The sequence below is a fragment of the Rousettus aegyptiacus genome, unplaced genomic scaffold (genome assembly GCF_014176215.1).
Source record: "Rousettus aegyptiacus isolate mRouAeg1 unplaced genomic scaffold, mRouAeg1.p scaffold_m13_p_6, whole genome shotgun sequence".
In the NCBI taxonomy this organism is placed as follows: domain Eukaryota; kingdom Metazoa; phylum Chordata; class Mammalia; order Chiroptera; family Pteropodidae; genus Rousettus; species Rousettus aegyptiacus.
In genome coordinates, this window is record NW_023416309.1 from 30,999,946 (window position 1) to 31,020,074 (window position 20,129).

The 20,129-nt window shown below is 40.3% G+C and overlaps 1 pseudogene; it reads left to right on the top strand.

The window, feature by feature from the left end:
* The first annotated feature begins 3,604 nt into the window (after positions 1-3,604).
* LOC118604679 lies at positions 3,605-3,724 on the top strand (annotated as a pseudogene).
* Positions 3,725-20,129: the final 16,405 nt, after the last annotated feature.

Genomic DNA, 20,129 nt, shown 5'->3' on the forward strand with positions numbered 1-20,129 from the left:
CGAGTATGAGATAAGCAGTATAGACTTATTATAAAGCATTTGGAAATCCGGGAATTTCGTCACGCAGAGATATTCCCTCATAATATATCATTGTAAAATATCTTAGTTTGGGTTCTCTGGGAGGAGAGCGGAAGACTGAATGTTTATTGGGTGAGTTCTCCCTGGAGACACCCTGTAAGAAGTGAGGGGGAACCATGCAGAGGGAGAATCTGACTCCAGATGCAGTTGCAACTGAGACTTAGCTGACGATGTGGGGGGAGCTGAAGCTGGGTTGGCCTTTCAGAGTGGTTCCAAATTAAGATAAGTGGGTGCTCTTTTGTATCCCTACATCAGCAAGTCATTGGCCCCCTGGAGGGGGCTAATTTTGGAGCCTGTTTCCTAGGGCTGAGAACAATTCCCAGTGAGGGATGCAGCTGTGAGCTATCAGCAGAGATATTCCGAGCAGCTGGGGAGGGATCTGTGCTCCAAAGAAGGGATTTTGGCGAAGACTGCATTATCCACTACAATGTGATGTCGAAACTGGGGTAATACTATACATACAAATTCATGGCCTATCTTTTCACTTAACATTTGCTGAATTTCCCCCATTTCATTAACTTCTCTTTAGAAACATTTTAAATAGCTGCTTGTTTTGTCATATGGAAATATTTAACCATTTTCTTATTGTTGAATATTTAATTTTTGACAAATTTGTATTATTATAAATAATATTGTGATGAACATCTTTGTGTCTTTGTAATGTATGTAGTAATAATAAAAGCGAGCCTACAATTAAATGAGTGCTTTGTATTGATGAGGTCAGGCCAATACTTTTCTTGCATTCCTCGTGGAGTTTTTATGAGGAATAAATGAGAAAATGTTCGTAAAGAATATCACATGTAATAACTCAATTAATCCTCTTAACAACTCCATAATGCAGGGACTATTATCATCTCCATTTTGCAGATGAAGAACCCAAGGCACTGAAAGATTAAGTAGCTCAGATTCCACAACTAGTAAGCATTAGAATACAGGCCCTATAATCCAGAGATTGAGCAATATACTCCTTCGCTCAGCCTACTTTCCTGGTTTTTTTCCTGTTTATATTCTTAAAAGCAAAACTCCAAAGTCAAAGGACTGGATTTACTCTAAAGCTCATGAAAAAATTGCCAGATCATTCTCCAGTAGCAGTGAGCACTTCCACCAGCAGCATATGAGGATTTTATTTTACCATAGCTAAAAACCAAGGACCCAAGTCCTTAGAATCATGATAAAGAATAATCTATTTCCCTGTCTTCTATCAGGCATTATGAACCTCCATGTCCTTAAGGCAAAAGCTTTCCTTTTGTTCTTAGCATGCTCAATTATTTCCAGATCGTCTTTTTAGTATTGACTAAACTGGACCACCTGCATTTTAGAGAAGGATTTTTTTTTTTTTTTTTTTGTCTGCGGCATGAATGTATGAATGAGAGAGCATGGAGAGAGTGTGGACCAGCAACCTTGTACTGCACTGGGAGCTGAGCAAAGCAGGTGAGTGAAAACCTTGCAGGACAGTCATTTTTGACAATTGGACGGTTTTCCAAACATTCTTTGCTAGGGTCTTTCTTAGTGTCAGTTAAATAATTCAATAAACATTTACTGAACACCTTTTACCTGCCAGACTCTACCATGTGCTTGGAACTATCGACTTTCAACGCTGGAAGGAACTTTCAGGTCATCTGGCCTCCAACCTTATTTCCAGGGGGAGGAGCTTGAAGCCACTCTACTCCTTCTGTGCATTTCCTCTTCCTAGGGGCGGGGCTGCGGGAGTGGGGGGGTGGTTCTGTTATTCTTCATTCGTAGTCAGAGGAGTCTTTCAGAAAGGTCTTAGAAGGCACCTGGAGTTATTTTGCATTATTTTATCATTAACTCAGACTGTTCTGACCTTCAAATAGCGCAATATGTAATTTATTTCTGATTTCTGAAGGACTTCTCTGGAAAACCAAGAAGTTTTTCACTCAATTTTGACCTTTGATACTGTATCAAACCTCTTAAGTTCATGTCCTTACCATCTCTTCTACATAGGTTGTTGTGAGATTTAAATAAGCCAAAGTATGTAAAATTCTTAAATAAATACTTTCACGGAGGAAGCACTCAACACATGTCGGCTTCGATCCCCTTCCATTTCCCGAGCCCCTTGCTCTTCTTGCTCCTTCCTGAAATGGTGTGTCGTTGTGTGACTTTTTCTGAGCCATGATATGCTCATCTGAAAAAAAAAAGTACAGATTTATACTTTACTATATATTCACTACATAGTATTTTAGTGGAGGTCAAATAAGGTAATCTGTGTGAATCAACTAGCGCAGCGCCTGGCACAGAGCAGGCAGTCAATTTGTAGTTGTGATTACCTTAATACCTGTTAATATGCTTTAAGTGAGTTGTTTAATTGTCTTGGCTGTCTGAAGGAATGGATCCTATGCACTGGACTAATATTCAGTACTGTTGAATTTAGAAAAAAATAGACTCTATATAGAAAAAGTATAATATTCGCATTTATGAAGTATTAATTTCAGCCCCGTTATCTTTGATGTCAGTGTTTTTCTTAAATACTTTATTTCTTCTTTTCCTTTCTCAGACTCTTCATTTATTTTCTCTTGATAATTTTGTCAAGAGATAATCTTTATGATTTAATTTCAGGGCTAATTTGTACCAGTACTAAGTAGTTGAAATTGCTGTCACCGGGCTAGGTGGCTTCTTAGTTGCTAAATCTGATAAATTGGTCCTCCTGACCTTTGGCAGCATTCAACACTGCTGAACCCTCAGTCCCCTGGGTTTTAGGGACATGGCTCCCTTCTCTCTTCCTGTTTTGCTTCTGCTCAAATCCTTTAGGGTCTCTTCCTCTCCCTTTGCCTACCACTGAAGTTCCCCTGAATTTCATGTGCAATCATCTTTCCTTACCTCCCACTCTTTTTCTGAGTGATGGTTTCTACTCCTATGAGGCTTCATCTTAATTGTACTGAGTCCCAAATCTGTGTCTAGGACCTAGACTGCTCAGCAGTCTCCAGTGGTTAAACACCTCTTCTCAGATACGCCACTGGCAAGTCAAACTCAATGTGAGAGAATAAAACCCATCATCATTTCTCCCCCCAAACCAGCTTCAACTCTAACCCTTAACTACTATGCAACCACAGCGCAAATTTTATCAGTCAAAGCAACACAACAGAGTGAATAAATAAATTTTCCTTTTATGATTCAAATCTTTTTCACTTTTCAAATGGTGTCTTCTCTGAACTTTGATTCACCCCATCGTTCCTTTTTCTGTACTATCTGTTTATTTTTATGACATTTATTTTATTGCTATGCTACGTTTATGTTTCTTTTAGATAAGGGATCGGTAAACTTTTCTGGTAAAGGGCCAGAGAGTAAATATTTTAGTCTCTTCAGGCCATATGATCTCCGTTATAACTACTCAACTCTGTAGTTATAGTGTGAAATTGGCCATAGACAAAACATCAGTGAATGAGTGTGGTTGTATTCCAAAAAAACTTTATGTACTAAAATAGGTGGCAGGGTAGCTTTGACCCATGAGCTATGATTTGCTGCCCCTTTTCTAGACTGTAGATACTCAATAAGAATTTAGAGTTTAGGCTATAGCCATGCTACCCTGAACCAAGCCTGATCCCATCTGATCTCGGAAGCTAAGCAGGGTCGGGCCTAGTTAGTACTTAGATGGGAGACCACCTAGGAAGACAAGGTGCTGTAGGTGTAAAAAAATTAAAAAATAAGAGATTGTAAACTGACAAGGTCCTTTGCAATCTGTGAGGTCAACTGAGGATTGCCTCCCCTAAAAAAAAAAAAAAAAAGAATTTAGAGTTTAGAGACCCTTTTACCTGCCACTTACTGTAAGAGGTCTAAAGATCCAACAAATGAGACTCCTTGACTATAAAAAGCTCACGTGGAAACTGAACACACATGCCGTGATGGAGGTACGTATTGGTATCCTAAGCCTGCCATAATAAAGTACCATAAACTGAGCAATTTATTGTCTCACAGTTTTGGAGGGTAGAAGCCCAAAATCAAGGTGTCGGTAGGGTTGGCTCTCTCTGAGACCTGTGAGGGATGGTGTGTTCCATGACCTTCTCCTAGCTTCTGGTGGTTTGCTGACAATCTTTGCCTGATCTTGTTTTATAGATGCATCATTTCAACCCTCCACTTTTACATGGCTTTCTCCCTGTCTCTCTTCCTTCTGTGCAAGTCTGTCTGTGTCCAAATTCCCCCTCCCCTCCCCTCCCCTCCTTTTTATTTTTATTTTTTATAAGAACACTAGTAATATTGCATTAGGGCCCATCCTAATGACCTCATATTAACTTAATTACTTTATAAAAAGCCTATTTCTAAATAAGGTGTGGTGGGTGAGGTCTCCAACATATTATCTTTGGGAGACACAAGTCAACCCATAACAAGGTATATGTGTGTACTGTGTGTACAACAAGGGTGCTGAGGTGAGGGAGAGTCATCCTGCTGGACAGTGCAGGTGAAGAAAACAGAGGGCACAACCCCCCTACACAAAATTCAGCCCAGAAGAGTAACTAGTATTTTGCTAGATTTCAGGGGGGAAAAAAAAAAAAAAGTCTAGACTGAGCAAACGGCTTGAGCTAAGCAAAGGGAAAGGACTGTAAATAAAATATATATTGCATAATAATCCTAATACAGCTATAAAGTGGTGAAATTGGTGGGAAGGGCTCACTCTGATGCTAGAAGTATAAGCTGGGGCAAAACTACGTGTGCGTGTGCTGAAGAGTTGATTGAACAATGTTTGTTGAATGAATGAATTAATGGTGTTGAAAAGAACAGTTGTAACTAATTGGCAGCTACGAATTCCTTCTCTTTCAGGGTCTAGGGGCTCACTTGTTGGTCCAAGTACTTGTTAACATCTGGACCGTTACCCTGCAGATCTTCCTTTCACCAACACTTGTTTGGGCTCATGGCTCCCTTATAATTTTTGTGCTTCTGTGTGTACTAGAAGAATTCAAGGACAAGAAAACTTGAGGCTTAACTCATAGGCAAATGTTCTTTGATGGACACATACAATATGCTTGTCTTTTCACAATGAAAATAGCCAACATTTGTTAAACGTTTACTCAGCACAAGGCCTTGTTCTAAGCATTATGTATATTAATTCATTTAATCTGTGAGAGTCTCGATGAGATCCTATTATCTCTATTTAATACATGAGGTAATCGAGGCTCAGAGTGATGAACTGGCTTAATGTAACTTAGCTAGTAAATTATTTACCTTTCGCCACTAGGCAATACTGCCTCCTTCTTCTCCCTTTCCCATCCTCTCTCTCCTGCCGAGCTTGTTTCTCTGCGTTCCATCCTGGATCAGTCAACCTGCATACGTTCACGTCCGTCCACCATCAATGAAAATCTGACATTCTGATTCTTCTTTGTCTCCTACTTCCTCTTTTTCCTCCTTATTCTCATGCTTTCCCCCCAATTCTTGGCCTCTTCTTTACTCTCTCTACATTGGCTTACTGGTCTCTCCTACTTTTGGTGTCAGCAATAGATTATTATTTTAAAAGTCTCTTCATTTTTCTCAACAGTAACCAAACGCTGCACATAAAAAATGTCACCCTGGCCGATCTCACAGTTAACCCATTCCCTGCTTAGGGGGTGCTGGAGGAGGTACAATGGGTTGCATGTTCAAATATAAAAATGTGAAATGTTATTGTAGCCATGTAAGTTCTATTAGAGAAGATTACAGAAATGATGAGAATAATAAACTTTTAGCAAAACGCTTATATATCTGTGCTAGTAGCATAATTTTCTGAATTACTGTTATTCTGACACTTTACCCAAGGCTGACTTGACCCATACATATTGTTCAGTAGCGAAGCTTGAAAAGATTTTTAAAAATTTGCCATTTCTGATCCCGTGGTAGGAATAACTTTAGAGAGACCCTGCGGCTAGTCACCCAACAGTGGCTCGCTCGAATAAAGGCCATGAACTTTGTGCTGAGAGAAGCTTTGGAATGTTAGAGAAGTGAGTCTGGAGAGGAATTCTGGGATGATGGTGGGCGGGAGGAGGGGGTGGACAATGGGGCCATTTTTGAAATCATTATACTAGATTAACTTACATCTTTCCTATAAAGCATCCTTGAGGTGCCCTAGCACTCTTTTCTGGTAACTTTCTTGGATAGAAAATAAACAGAGAACTTTTGGCTCTTGACTACCACTGTACCTACAGAAAGCAGCGTTTTAGAACTTGTAAGTGGCTTATGTGTGTGTGAGTGTGCGTGTTTGGCAAGAAGAGGCATGAAGCACTACTTTAATTCCCATGGATGTTGCTTGTTCCGCAGAATGGAAAATGTTCTATTTTTGGCCACAAGAATATTTCTGAGGAAAAAAAATTAAACAAAGCATTGGTAACAAGTTCATGTGTGTAGTCTTCCGAGTTTAAAGAAGTTTTATGAGTTTAATGCATTTAGGGAAGAAGAGTAACTTCTTGGGGGTGCTGGTCCCAGAGTAATAAAAGGAACTATATAATGTGGATTCTTGGGTTAAGACATGAGGGATCTGGACACAAAGTGGCACAGGTCGGGGGTCCTGGCTGTGAAGGCTGCAGCTTGGCCTCTGAGTGCAGGCGGATTGGCTGGTGTGGACAAAAATGGCTCTTGCACCTGAAAAACGAAAACTCTCAAAGACAGGTGTTCTCTTCCTGTCATAAACCTAACTTGCGTAATAAAGTAATTCTCCCTCAAAGTAAGGCAGCCCCATTGGCCCCCTTGTCTCAGTGTTACATTTGGCTACGTGCCTTTTAGGGGAAGGACTTCGAGCAGAGTCTGATCTCAAGGCAAATCTGTGGGGCCAGCTGAATGGTTAACTAAGTATTTTTTGGCCCTTCCCCCACCAGACACCTTTCACAGAAACAACTTTTTTTGCTGCCATGACCCCTTTTGCTGCTGTTTGATGTCCTTGAGGTGGAAAATGAGAAAACAGACAAGCACTCCATCAACCAGCAACTCTTAAGGAACATCGCCTGTTTGAAGGTACTTTCTCACAGCACAGCCCAGGGGCTTATGGGAGAATATTGAGGGTGACTAGGGCATTTTGCAGAAGTGGTTTGCAGTCCTTGGGAAGAGCAATCACAGAATTTATAAACCTTGAGGCCCTGCACATGGAGCTGTGTCCTCCAGCTCTGATTAAGAAACAGGCTCGTTTAGAGGAAGCCATGTAATCTGATACCCTGAAGCTAACAGGGTGGAGCTGGGCGAGGCCGCCTGGGATTTTCTCTCCCCATGGTGCTGTTGAAATATTCTTGAATTCCAGTGGATTGTTTCTTTCATCTGCTTCAAACCTAAGCCCTCTGGGTACAGATGCCATGGTGTTTCTGGGTAACATTTAATTCTTGGAAGGAAGGACTGTTCTCCTGAAGAGATCCCATATCCTTTGAGTTGTGAAATGAAGTGCTGGTAAGGAGACCTGTTATTACTCGTTCTGAGGCAAAGCATTTCTGGGGAACGCTGTTCTTGAAATCGCCTCTGAGTTGATGCCTTGTGAGCTTGAGGATATTTCTTCTTGGCTACAGTCTTTTGAAACATGTGCTCAAGATTGAGGAACTTGCATTGTTCTGGTTCAGAAATGTGTCCTGACAGTGCAGGGGCACCTTTACTCAGCACCAGCTACATTTCTCATGTCTTTACCCTCATTTATTCAACAAATATGTACCAAGCACCTACTTTGTGTCAGGAATGAGGCACAAAGAGATACGGTCTTTGCTGATGTAGTGCTTATGGTCTCTGGTCAGGGAGACAGACAATACGTAAGTACATGCACATTCTGGGGAGCTGGGCGAGGCCGCCTGGGATTTTCTCTCCCCATGGTGCTGTTGAAATATTCTTGAATTCCAGTGGATTGTGAAGCAAAAGAACAGGGTGCAGAAAGAGATACACTTTGGAAAGGGTGGTAGAGATGAGCTCTCTGGAAGGGTAAAATTTCAGTTAACATCAAAAGAAAAAGCCAGTAATGTGGAGAAAGGGGGATGGGAATGGAAGTTTTAGAGAAACAAAAAGTACAAAGGCCCTGAGGCGAGAAAGCTAAGCATATCTGAGGAAGCTAATGACACTGACAAGAGTTGGAGCAGAGGGAGTGAAGATGAGATGAGTTTGGAGACTTAGCCATGGGGTTGGATCACGTAGTGCCTTGTACATCCAAAAAGAGAAAAAGACAAAGAACAAAAAAAAAAAAAAGCAGCAGCAGCTTGGATTTTATCCTAAGAGTGTTTGAGAGCCACCGGGAAGCTTGAAGCTGGGGTGTGACATGATCCCTCTTATAGTTTTGAAAGAACACCAGCTGCTGAGTGGAGGAGAATGGATGGGGACTGAGGCAAAAGTGGAAGCTTTCTACAGCTTTAGCTGACGTTTAGTCGAGAGGTGACTGTGGCTTAACCTGGGGAGTGGCGACATTGCCTTCCTATCTGTGTTCATGCTAGTCTCCTTTCATGTCTTACCTTCCCACCGCTGTGTTTTTGGAGAGGTAAGCGGGCCTTCCCTTACAACAGACGCTTCATAGGGGGACTGGTGTGTAAGAGTTCTTTAAGTAAATCCTATTTGATTATCTCAATAGCCCTGTGGGGGAGACAGGAGCTTAGGATATTGTCCCCATTTGACAGAGAAGTAAAAAGGAGGGTCATGAGGTGTTAGGAAGTTCTTAGCAGAACCAGGTTCTCTACTCCCTGCCCAGGGCTCTCTGTTGCTTCTGTTGACCTTTTGGTTCTATACTGTCAATCTGGTTTACACCTTGTGTTAAAACAATAATTTTCAAAAAGGTGACATTTTTGACTCTCAGAGAAACGTAGGAGGAACAAAGTCAAAGATTTTATTTAACTCATTAACTAATGAGGGAACCAGTAAGATGTTATGGCCTGCTCAAAAACTATTCACAGGCAACTTAATAAAGAAATGTTAGGATAAGATTACTCGATTAGATATAAAGTGGTTAATGTCCCACAGACCATAAATCCTTAGGGGTTATCTGTTCCACCAGATAGAAATTATTTGCATTTCTACCGGACAAAAATCTAAAAGATAACAGGTAACTTCACTAAGTTAGGGACCTTTAGTCAATAGCAAACAATGAGATGAATTTAGTGTATTTTCCTAGAAAAGGGGTCTGGGGTGGCCTTGGAAAAATGTGCCACCCATTTTTTTCTTTTTGCCTTAGTTATAAGTTTTGGGTATTTTTCTGACACTGTTTCTTAGAGCAGTGATTATTACTAGGTGCAGTGCCTTTGTTATGATGTTTATATAAAGCCTAGGGAGAGAGATCGAAATGAGTAAGGAACTGATCAATTAAAATACAACCCTACATCTCCCAGAATGAGTCGGGATTCAATCATTTATCACACACATATTGAGCCCTGACCATGGATATGTAGAACCCTGTGCGAGGCTGTGGGAGTACAGAGCTTCATATAAAACAGTTCCTGTCCTGTGGACCTCACAGTTTAGACAGGGAGACAGACACATAAACGAATACATTCTAATTCATCGTGATTAGGACCAAGTAGAGAAGTGATGATTGTACAGGTACCTGAGAAGGGAGTGGCCTGGCAAAGTCAAGGGCGCTTCTCAGAGAGGGTGCATTAGAGCTATCTTGAATGACGCAAAAGGGTTGCCAAGTTTAGGAGGCAGGGAAAGCCATTCAGGCAGGATATTAGCTACCAGCAACCTGAGAAATAGCATGGATGTGCATGTAGAGATTCACCTTTTTGATTAATGGCAGATTTTACATTTTCCCCTCAATTCTCACTCCTCAATTGCAGAATTCTAAGATTTTTGTGGGGTAAGGAGGAGAAGGAGTAGAAAAGGGAAGAGTGTCTTGGGCAAGCATTCAGAATTTTCTTTAAATATTAGGTCGAATTCTCTATAAAAACCTTATTTAAAACTTTTTGAAAGACTTTGAAGTCCCAGAGAAACAGGAAGTTAATTAGAGTGGCTTTGATATCTTAGGGTATGTTTTAACAGCTGCTTAAGACAGTTTTAACAATAAGAACTTATGCGGTTTGGGATGTTTCTGTGATAGTCAGCTCTGGCCAGAGTGAAATACCACTGCATTTGAGAGAAACAGCAGTTGGCTTTAATTTTCGAAAGAGTTCAAGCCAAAAAGTTCTCTAAAACCCAAGAGAGGAACTTCTAAAGAGGAAGATTGCTCCCAAAGAATGCATTTAGGGGTAAAAGATGCATTGAGTAGGAAACAAATGGTCTTAACTGGTTCTTGGAGAAGCACAGAGTGTGCCCATTTCTGAATAATTCTCTTAGGGTGGATTTAACCAAGGATATTTGTTGGCAGCTGCCATTTGTAAAGGGGTCCCAGTGGGGTTGATTAGCATCTGTAAGGAACACTTGAATAACACAAAGGGTGTCCCACCAATTTAAATTTTCTGGGGATTGGTCATTGTGCTTCAATTAACACTTAATTTGTTTTCTTGGTCAACACCTCCAGTCTCCTTAATTATTTTCTCGGACCCTGCTGGAGAAGATCCTATGCTGAGCAATAAGAAGAGGCCTGTGGAGAGGATTTCAAGAGAATCTGGGAAGTCCTGCAGCAGAGGCTCTATGTGGGCAGCATGCCCCGCTGCTGCTGCTGTTGTTGGTGTTACTATGGATGCTACTGGTGGTGCTGGAGACGATGATGATGATGTGGCCTAAGATACAGAGAGCTAAGGTTTATGTAATAAGCACCCTGCTGAGCATTTTACATCCATTCTTAAGGGCAAGCATTTCACTCTCAATTTACAGATAAGGAAACCGAGGCTCAGAGAGCTTTAGTGACTCTCCCATTTATCTATTCATTTACTAAACCTTTTGATTTCATCAAGTTTCCTACCTCCTTGCAATTTATACAATAGTGTACTACAGCCTCTTTTTCCATGTGCAAAAAATATAGAAGTGGTTTATAGACAAATGCTTTTGGTAATGGGCCAACTGCTGGTTGATGGGTGACTGTATCATCATCCCATTCAGGAAACAAATTTATTTTTCAGAAACCTTTCATTGGGCATCTTATACCAATCTTCCAAGGACTTTCCATTTTCTACTTAATAAAAACTGAATTCTTCTGCTTGGACGACACATGCCAGGCCACTCTGCATGTCACTCTTGGTGGGAAGGGTTTGGGACCTGAGTCCTTGCTTACTACTGAAACGAGATTGTCTTGTGAAGGATATTGCTTGTTCCTTTTTTTTTTTTTTTTTTAAAGTGCCGCTACCCTATCTTTCCTGGAGAAATGCATAGATTTATTAATAAAATAAAATAAAAATAAAAACTACACAAGATCATGTTTTGGTAGCACATACACTCACATTGAATCTATTGAGAAAAGATTGGCATGAGTCCTTGGACAAAAACAACCTGTTTTTGAAAAGTTCCATTTTGGTGTAGTAGCTGTATGAAGAAAAACTTTTAAGACAGCTCTCGGTGCATTTGTAAATGAGGAAACGTGGTAAAATGTTCATGCACAGAGAAAAGTCTTCTGCAATAGCAACCTTTTCTTGATAAATTGTCCTCAAACTAATTAAATGCACACATACACACTTCTATATGCAGATACACAAGTGAGTGGGTGGGCTTCCCAAGCCCAGTGGGGGAAAGGGTACAAAAATGCATAAGGAAAATTCAAATAGAAAACATGATGGGAGCAATCTCCTTTCTTAAAAAACAGACACTTTCCATATGGAGGAGATGGCTATGACAAATGCTCTATAGAGTTCAATGTCTGCCACAAATAGGTGGGAGTTCCAAAAATAAGGGTGAAGAGGAGGCTTGTCAGCTTCTCTTTTGCCCTGCACTCACTGGCATCTCGCCTGGTTCTTAGGGAGCCTTTAGTGTTCTCTGTGGGATGTTCTCTGGGGTCTCTGTTTCCTCTAATTTTGCAGGTTGTGGTAGGTTCTGACTCCTTTTGCTGATCTAATGGGATAGGTTTTTCTCCAGACCTTTCCTGCGCAAATTTGAGTAGAAAATTTTGTCTAAGGTTCACACGTTGTCTCTGGAAAGCGGATCTTGTTCTTCCTTTGGATTTAGGTTCAGCTTTATCCTGTTTTTACTGGTCCTTGAAGTGCCACCAATAACCTATGGATGAATGATATTGACAGTTTGACGTTGCTTCATCAGAAGCAGACTGAATTCTGCTCTGTGGACGCAGTCTTGGTTGATCCCAAGTCTCTTTCCTGAGAGCCTGCACCAGCAGTGACGTATTAGCAATCAGCTAGTGGGACTTGGGTAGGGCACTGTCGCCATTTCTTCTGAAAGCTATTAAAAATAAGCTCTCGAGTATGCAAAAGGATGTTCTACCTTTTCCACTCCAACCATCTAATTTAAGAATTCTGGTGTTTCCAAATTTCCAACAGATATTAATTTTGGAAATAATTCACGGATGAGAATTATAACTCCCCAAATCCTTAAGAATTCACCCTAATCCTAAGTTATTCTTAAAATACCTCAATATTTTTTGTATTTTTTACTTATCATAGATATCGAAGAATATGTATTTAATAAATAAGAAACATTAAGTTTAGTAGTATTTGCAAGGAACTGTGCAGCCTATGGCAAATATTCTAAAGCTTGAAAATGCTAGAAAACATTATTGGGTAGTATTTGAATAATGTTACATTCTCTCTCCAAGCAAGGTCAACAGCACAGCACAATCTCATACTGAAACTGCCAATTTAAGGGCTTACTCTACTTTCAAACTTTATTTTTTGGTGTATCACTCATAAGATTTTTATCAAGTAAATATGTGTGTAAATTTATAAATATTACTTAAAAAAAATGACTTGCCATTGACAGAAATTGGGACCACAGACACACATTTATAACATGACAACAGCTACCAGCAAGATCAACTGATTGGATAGAGGTAATGTCCCTCCTACATGTGCCTGTCCCAGTCTCATGAAATGTTGGTCTTAACCATTTGACAGCACGTATCAGCTGTTCTTCCCTTGCTTTCTACTTGATGTCAGTGGATTCCTTCAGACAAGTAATGTCTCTAAGGTGATCGCTAGGCTTTACTTCTCACAGTGTAATTGTAATAATTTCTCTCATTTTCTCAATTTTTTGACCAATTTTTCTTGGGATTTGATATTCAGAAAAAATATCTTAATTTTTAGAGATATGCTGGGAAGGATTTTGCTCATGGAAACATTAAAATATTCCTATGTTAATTTTTGTATTCTGTTCCTTTCCTTATTATATGTCCAGTTTCAGAAAAAAACAAACAAACAAAAAAAATCACTCTTTCTGGGAGTACTCCAGGATACCATGGGGATGGAACAGTTGTCAACTCAAAAAATCTCCAGTAGTTAATCTTAGATATCAACCACTGTCATTATTCAAGGGTGTTTGTGGGTCTTCCACTAGCAAAGGAATACTATGAAAAATGTAGAAGCTGGGCTGCAATAGACAGAGGAGATTTATAACTGGAACAAGTTAGCATGGAGCAGCCATCTGGAAGCCCTGTAAATCTTTAATGAAAATAGCTGCATCAGGTCATGTTGAAGACCTAGGTGTTGGCTCTCTTGGTTTCTCATGCAGTATAGTATAATAAAGAGTAAGTGTCAGACCACCTGTGTTGGCACCGACTAGTCGTGAGACACTGAGCAAATTGCTTAACTTCTCTAGACCTCAGTTTTCTTGTCTGGATCAACCACACAGAGAGGGTATAAGGATTAAATGAAACAATGCACATTCCAGTGCCCTGGTACATGCTGACTATGAACTAATAAGAACCTACTGTTGTATTTTTTTTTCTTCTAGGAAAGAGCACGTGGAATTATTGAGTGCATCTTACCAGCGCTTTCATTTATTATTCAGAGGTCTCAGTGCCCGCAGCTAGGTGATGGGCAGTGCTGGTTATAGTTCAGAGCCCTGCCAGCTATCTTGACACTGAATTTCTAAAATAGTGTTGCTTTGCTCAGGCTAAATCTTGAAACTGAATCCCAAAAATGGTGCCAGGAAAGGACCTTAGGTCTGATAACTCTTTATCTTGACATATGATAGAACTTTAGGGGGGCAGCATTCGACTTAGCGTTGAATGAACAGGCAGGAGATGAGCTAAAGAGATCAAGGTCTGGGCAGCCTGAGACCAACTGCAGAGCAGTGAAGACTCCCACACCACGACAGGCCACTGGTGCTCTCTGCTGATGTTCTTCTTACTCATTTTAGACTGCGGATGCAGGTTTTGCAAGAGAAAAGGCCATCTGGGATGAGTTTGTCTTTAGGACTCTATCTCTAAAAGATAGTAACTCTCAGATCTCGTCACATAATCTGATGCCCAGGGCCCCTGTTATGGGACAGTCAGTAAACCATTTGCATTGGAGCATAGTAGAAGGTTCTAGGTCAAGACTTTATCACACTTAAGTTTAAAAACGTTTTCTTCTTTTAATAGCTGTGTGACTTTGGATGAGTTATTTATTATTTCTCATATTCTGTCCCTCGGTTATAAAACATGATAATAATTGTACTTACCACATAAGATTATCTTGAGTATTAAATAAAATAATATATGTAAAAAGCTCTCAACACAGATCCTGGAACACAGTAAACACTCAAGAAATATTAGCTATTTTTTTATTATTACTATTGAGTCAAGGGGTATACAAATACTCCTTGACATATTCAAATGTCGCATTATTAAATAGATCAAAAGGTATTTTCTCATAAAAAATATGGTGAAGAAGGGAGTAAGATGAATTTAGTCACACTTAGGGACATGTTTTCTATTATCCTGACATATATTCCTATAGCATGGTGTTTCTGGACACAGACAGACACAGGAGAGGTGGAGGGGGTGAAATGAGAAGCAGAGAAGAGTTGCTGTGGGGGAGAGGAAGGACCCTCTGTGTTAGACATGGGAGAGGATGGTGTAGGTGGTAGGGAGTCCTTCTCAGCACCACCGGAAGTTGACGGCTGGGCAATCTCCTTCAGGCTATCAGTTGTTTAACTTATTCCAACCTGTTTAATTTACTTCAGTCTTGGTCTAGTTAAATCATGAGATTTTTAAGAGACTCTTGAGTAGTCTCTCATAAAGAAGGCTTTTAAACAGCCCCCAATCCAACGCGTGCAATGCCTTTCTAGCAGGAAATGTCTTTGCAAAAAACAAGTTTATCAGTGGTTAATCATATAAATACCAGTGATGAGATGCAAACATCACTTTTCATGGGGACTAGGTGGAAAACTACTCCTCAAGGATGTTCTGACCAGAGACTGACAGAGATGGAGACTCCTGAAAGAAAGACCTTTTCTGATTCATCCTTACATTTTTTATCCATTAGCTTTTAACATGAAATCAAAAGAAATGTGGCGCAGGAAGCTTCCAGGGCCTTTTTCTCAGGCTACAACAAGAATACTAAGCACTAATGTAGTCTCTGAGTATAGACAGTTTTTATCATGATAGATCCCTATGCCCAGAAGGAAGGATGGATTTCCAGTACCCATATATATGGTGTGATCTCCTTCTTTCTGGAATGATTGCTGATTTGATGCTTGCAGGATAATAGTCAAAATCACAATAACAGCACCAAATGTTTTGAGTGCCTTCTATGTCAGGTATATCACTAGATACTAAAGTATTATTTTTTTTTAATTTTCAAAATTAGTTAAGTATCATTATCTCTAGTTTACAAATGAGTATACGGAAGCATGCAGAATATCATCCATTTGCTGCCAAAGTAAATAGAATTGAGAGTCAAACCTAGGTCTGTTTAACTCTAAGGACTTTGCCTTTAGCTGCTAAATAGTGGCTTAACTGTATGTGGCCATAGCACCAACCCCTTATCTTGGAGGATTGGAGCTACCTGTGGATGTGTATGCCAGGCGACTCTCTTGTCTTGACACCAGCCATGCCCTGACAATTTATGCTGATTAGAAATCTCTCTTGGTTCTTCTTCTCAGATAGATGTTATCCTCCCTTCCCCTTTTTTGCCCCTATGTATGTAGCACTGGCAGCCACTGCCTTGAGTTTATAATCTATGCTTTTCGGTTGGCATTACAATTTGGTGGTTATTGGTTAAGAACTTGGCCCTGGAGTAGATTCAGAGTGCAGTCCTACTTCTTACTAAGTCTGTGACCCTGGGCAAGTTGACTAATTTCTCCTAGTTTTTGTATCTGTGAAGTGGGGACAGTGACAGCACTTAACTCATAGGACTATTGCGAAGGTTAAATGAGGTAAAGTTCTTAGAAAAGCAAACGGTTCACATTAGTTGCTTAATAGAATTATTCAAACTTGGGACAATTTACCAAATGTTAATTATAGCTAACAACATTCTACAAATTTACACACTGCCCATTACGATCTCTAGTTCCTGACTTTGGTTCTATTCTTTAATGAATATTCACTGAGTGCTTACTATAGGCCACACATTGTACTAAGGGTCATGAATACAGAAAAGAATAATGCACCACTGTTCCTGCCCTCAGGAAATGTATGGGGTGATGGGCAGACAGACATATAAAGCGATACCTTCAACTTAATGCACTAAGGAGGCAGGATTCATTAGTAGCCTGGCAGAGTTTCATGAATTAACCTGGCTATGCAAGAAAGGGAAATCAAGGGTTAGTTACATGCTGAAAGCTGGGAGAGAATTTCTATGCAGAGACACAAAGGTGGAAAATGACATTGTGGGTGAGAAGAACTATGAGAAATTTGTTGATGTTAGAACATATATTTTAAGCTAGGAAGTGAGACGAGGCAAATGTGAAGATACGAACTTTATCGGACAGGTAATGAAGGAGTCATTTTAGTGGGGGAAATTTCAGTGTGAAGGGTGAGTTCAAGAGGATGAGGGGAGCAGCTGGATCAGAGCATGGAAACTAGGTGGGAGGCTACTGAGAGACAAATGGCCCAAACTAAAGAAATTAAGTTTGGATGCAGAGGAAGCAGTGAATGAGAAATATTTTGGAGGTGAGGCTGCAGGACCTGTCACTAAACGGTGATGGTGAGTGGGAGGGAAAGGAGTGTTGGATGATTGCCCTTTGCTGCCGTAAATCCTGAGTTCTTTTAGAAGATAATTCTTCTTCCATGTTTTCAGAAGGATCAATTAGACCATTAATTGTAGAGGCTCCCGATGTCTTGTAGAGAAACTACTTGAGGAGTTGAAGCCAGTTCTAAGCAGCAAACTTAAAAAAGACAGATGAGATATGATAGCACTTAGCATCTCTGCATCTCGGTTTCCCAGTCTGTAAAAGTAGTGCTTGCTGCATTGGAGCGGCACAAGGATTAAATGAATCGAAACTTTAATAACTGTATCTACCATCAGGCAAGCACTTAAAATAGGCGAGCTGCAGTTAGTACTGTTGTTGTGACTATTACTCATTTTATATGAATCTGATGACCTGGGTTCCAATCCAAACTCTGTGCAAAATTGAAAAAAGAAAATTACTTCACTAAGCCTCAGTTTTTAATCTGTGAAATGAGAACAATAATAGACAATAAAAAAATACCTATCTCATAGGTACAGACTGAACGATGGAATGTATACCACACATGTAGCACAGATGCTGGCACATAGTGGGAAGTCAGGAAATGTAAACTACTGCTATATTCCTCGTTGTATGCTAGGCATTTTTGATTATGCAATATAATTTCATTTTCGCTGCATTCAGTACAGTAGGTGGTATGATCCCCATCTTATAGATGAGGAGACTGAAGCATGGGGAGGTTAAATGCTTTGTCCAAAGCCATGTATAGCTGTAGCCAAGTTGATATAAGCTATTCCACTTAGGACACCTTGAATGAATTTAGGGGAAGCAAGGAAGGAAAATCAAAGATGATTTTAGTTTTGTTGTTTCCCAGAATAACTATTTAAGTGGAAAACTGGATAAGGAATAGAATTTAAATGGGGGTTGAGGGTGTGTGTGTATGTGCCTGAGAAAGGGAGAGAGAGAGAGAGAGAGAGAGAGAGAGACAAAGACAGAGACAGAGAGACAGACAGACAGAGACAGAAGCCAAGACTTCAGTTTTGGATATTTTAAGAACTTGAGATATCTTACAGACATCTCCATAGTATAGTAACTAAATTGTTGATTATACAGCCCTGAGTCTGGAATGGAGATAGAAATCTGGCAGTTGTCAGTAGAGAGACAGTATTTAAAGTCATATAAATGGCTGAGATTTTCCAGAGCAGGAAAGTATAGAAAAGGAAGAGGAAAAGGCTCAGGGCTAAACCTAGAGCCTATCAAAATTGAGAGGTACAGAGCAAAATAATTGCAGTAAAAGAAACTAGAAGAAACAGCTAGTGGGGAGAATCAGGAGGGCAAAGTAGTGTCAAGGAAGTGGCTTCCTGGGTCCATCTCGCTCTTGCATGGCACACTGATGCTGTGTGCCACCCCTTTGGCACTTCATGTATTCTGTATTGGAGGTTATTTCTTTTTTTGGTGTGTAAGTCACTTTCTTTCTGTGATGAGATCTTTGATCTCTAGGGACTGGGATTCTGTCTGTCCTCTGGAATTCTCCATACCAGGCATGACACTTGTCCTTGAGGGGATGCTTTATAATGCTTGGCAATGATGATCTGTGCCCATTGTGGTCAGGGAGAAAAAAGATGGTGTTTAGAAAAAGAAGCTGGTTTGAAAAAATGAAAAATTGAAACGTTTGTCAATCCCAGGTTGAAAGGCTCATTGAACAGCAGAATGAGATACATTATCTGACCAGAGGGAAGCCTTTTTAAGAGTAATTTTAATAGCACGGGGTGGTTGTAGCGCATAGGCCCTAGGAAAAGCCAGGCTAATTAAAGAAAGGATGATGCAGAATCTAAGAATTACATTGAGTTGGGGTTCAGTTAGAGAGGGTAGCTTTGATCCGAAACACCAAAGACTTATACTGAAAGCAGGAAAGGACAGAGTGTTTCCAGAGTTGGGATGAGCTCATGGTGGCTGCTGGGGTGAAGTAAAGGGGAAGGAACTATGAAACCCTGGCTGCATGCTGACTCACCACAGTCATGACATTGGTCGATTCTCGAGATTTCTTACAATGGTCTTTGGCATGAAATGCTGATGTCCTGCTATAGGGGGCTATGGTGTGAGAGAGAAGTACAGCCCTGGGCTAGAAGGCCAAACTCTGATCATTCATTCATTCACATATTCATTTATATTTGATATACAATTACTATATGGCATATAATAATGAGAATACAGTGGTGCAAAAACAAAAACATACCTAAGTTCATGAAACTTATATTCTAGTGGGAGTGGTTTGTGTGCATATGAGAACAATAACTAGAGAAAATTAGTGACTATTGGAGCTCAGAGAGGACCTCGACATTAAATACCGGATGAATTTAGGTAGCTCCAATTGACTTGGCTTTTAAGAGAAGACAACTTTTTTCAAGTTTAAAGGGGTAGTAGTGAGGTGGTGGGTATTGGATGGTAATGGTGGTGGAGGCACAGTGATGGTGGTGGTGACAACACTGACAATGATTTTGAATGGAAGTGGTGGTGAGGGATGGTGGTGGTGGTGAAAATGATGATGGCGGTCGTGGCGTGGTGGCCATGGCGATGGCCGTGGTTATGGTAATCATAGCGATAGGGAAATGTATTCAAGACAGAGGCCACAGCATGCCCGTCAGTACCAAGTCATGAAATATCTCACTAAGTCCCAAAACAAAGAAGTTCACTTGGTAGGGAAGCTGCAGATAAGATGCCTAGGTAGGTTGGACTCAAATGCAAGTAAAGGCCTCATGGGCCAAGGTGAACCCATTTTTATGAAAGGTTTAAGTAGGTGATGAACTTGGTTAGCCTTGGTTTGTATGAAGAGAACTGGTGGTATTGTGTGTGCGTGTGTGTGGGGGGTTCATATCTCCTGCCATAGTCGCCACACTCATTTTTATAATTGCTCAATTAGACATCAAAAGGGAAGGGTCCAAATTGTATATGGAATATGCACAGATCTACTTCTCTTTAAACCCAAAATCCTAAGGAAGGAAAGATTTTACCTTTATAGGCAGGATATTATTAAAATCATTAAAGAAAGATATTTAGTTATTTGTGTAATTGTTTTTATCTACTCAACATTCATTAATTCCTTTACTCATTCAAACTATTTTTCTTGAATGCTTGCAAAGTTCCTTGGATAGGATCGTCAAAAAGAACTGTTCCTTCCTTAGCCCTCGAGGAGC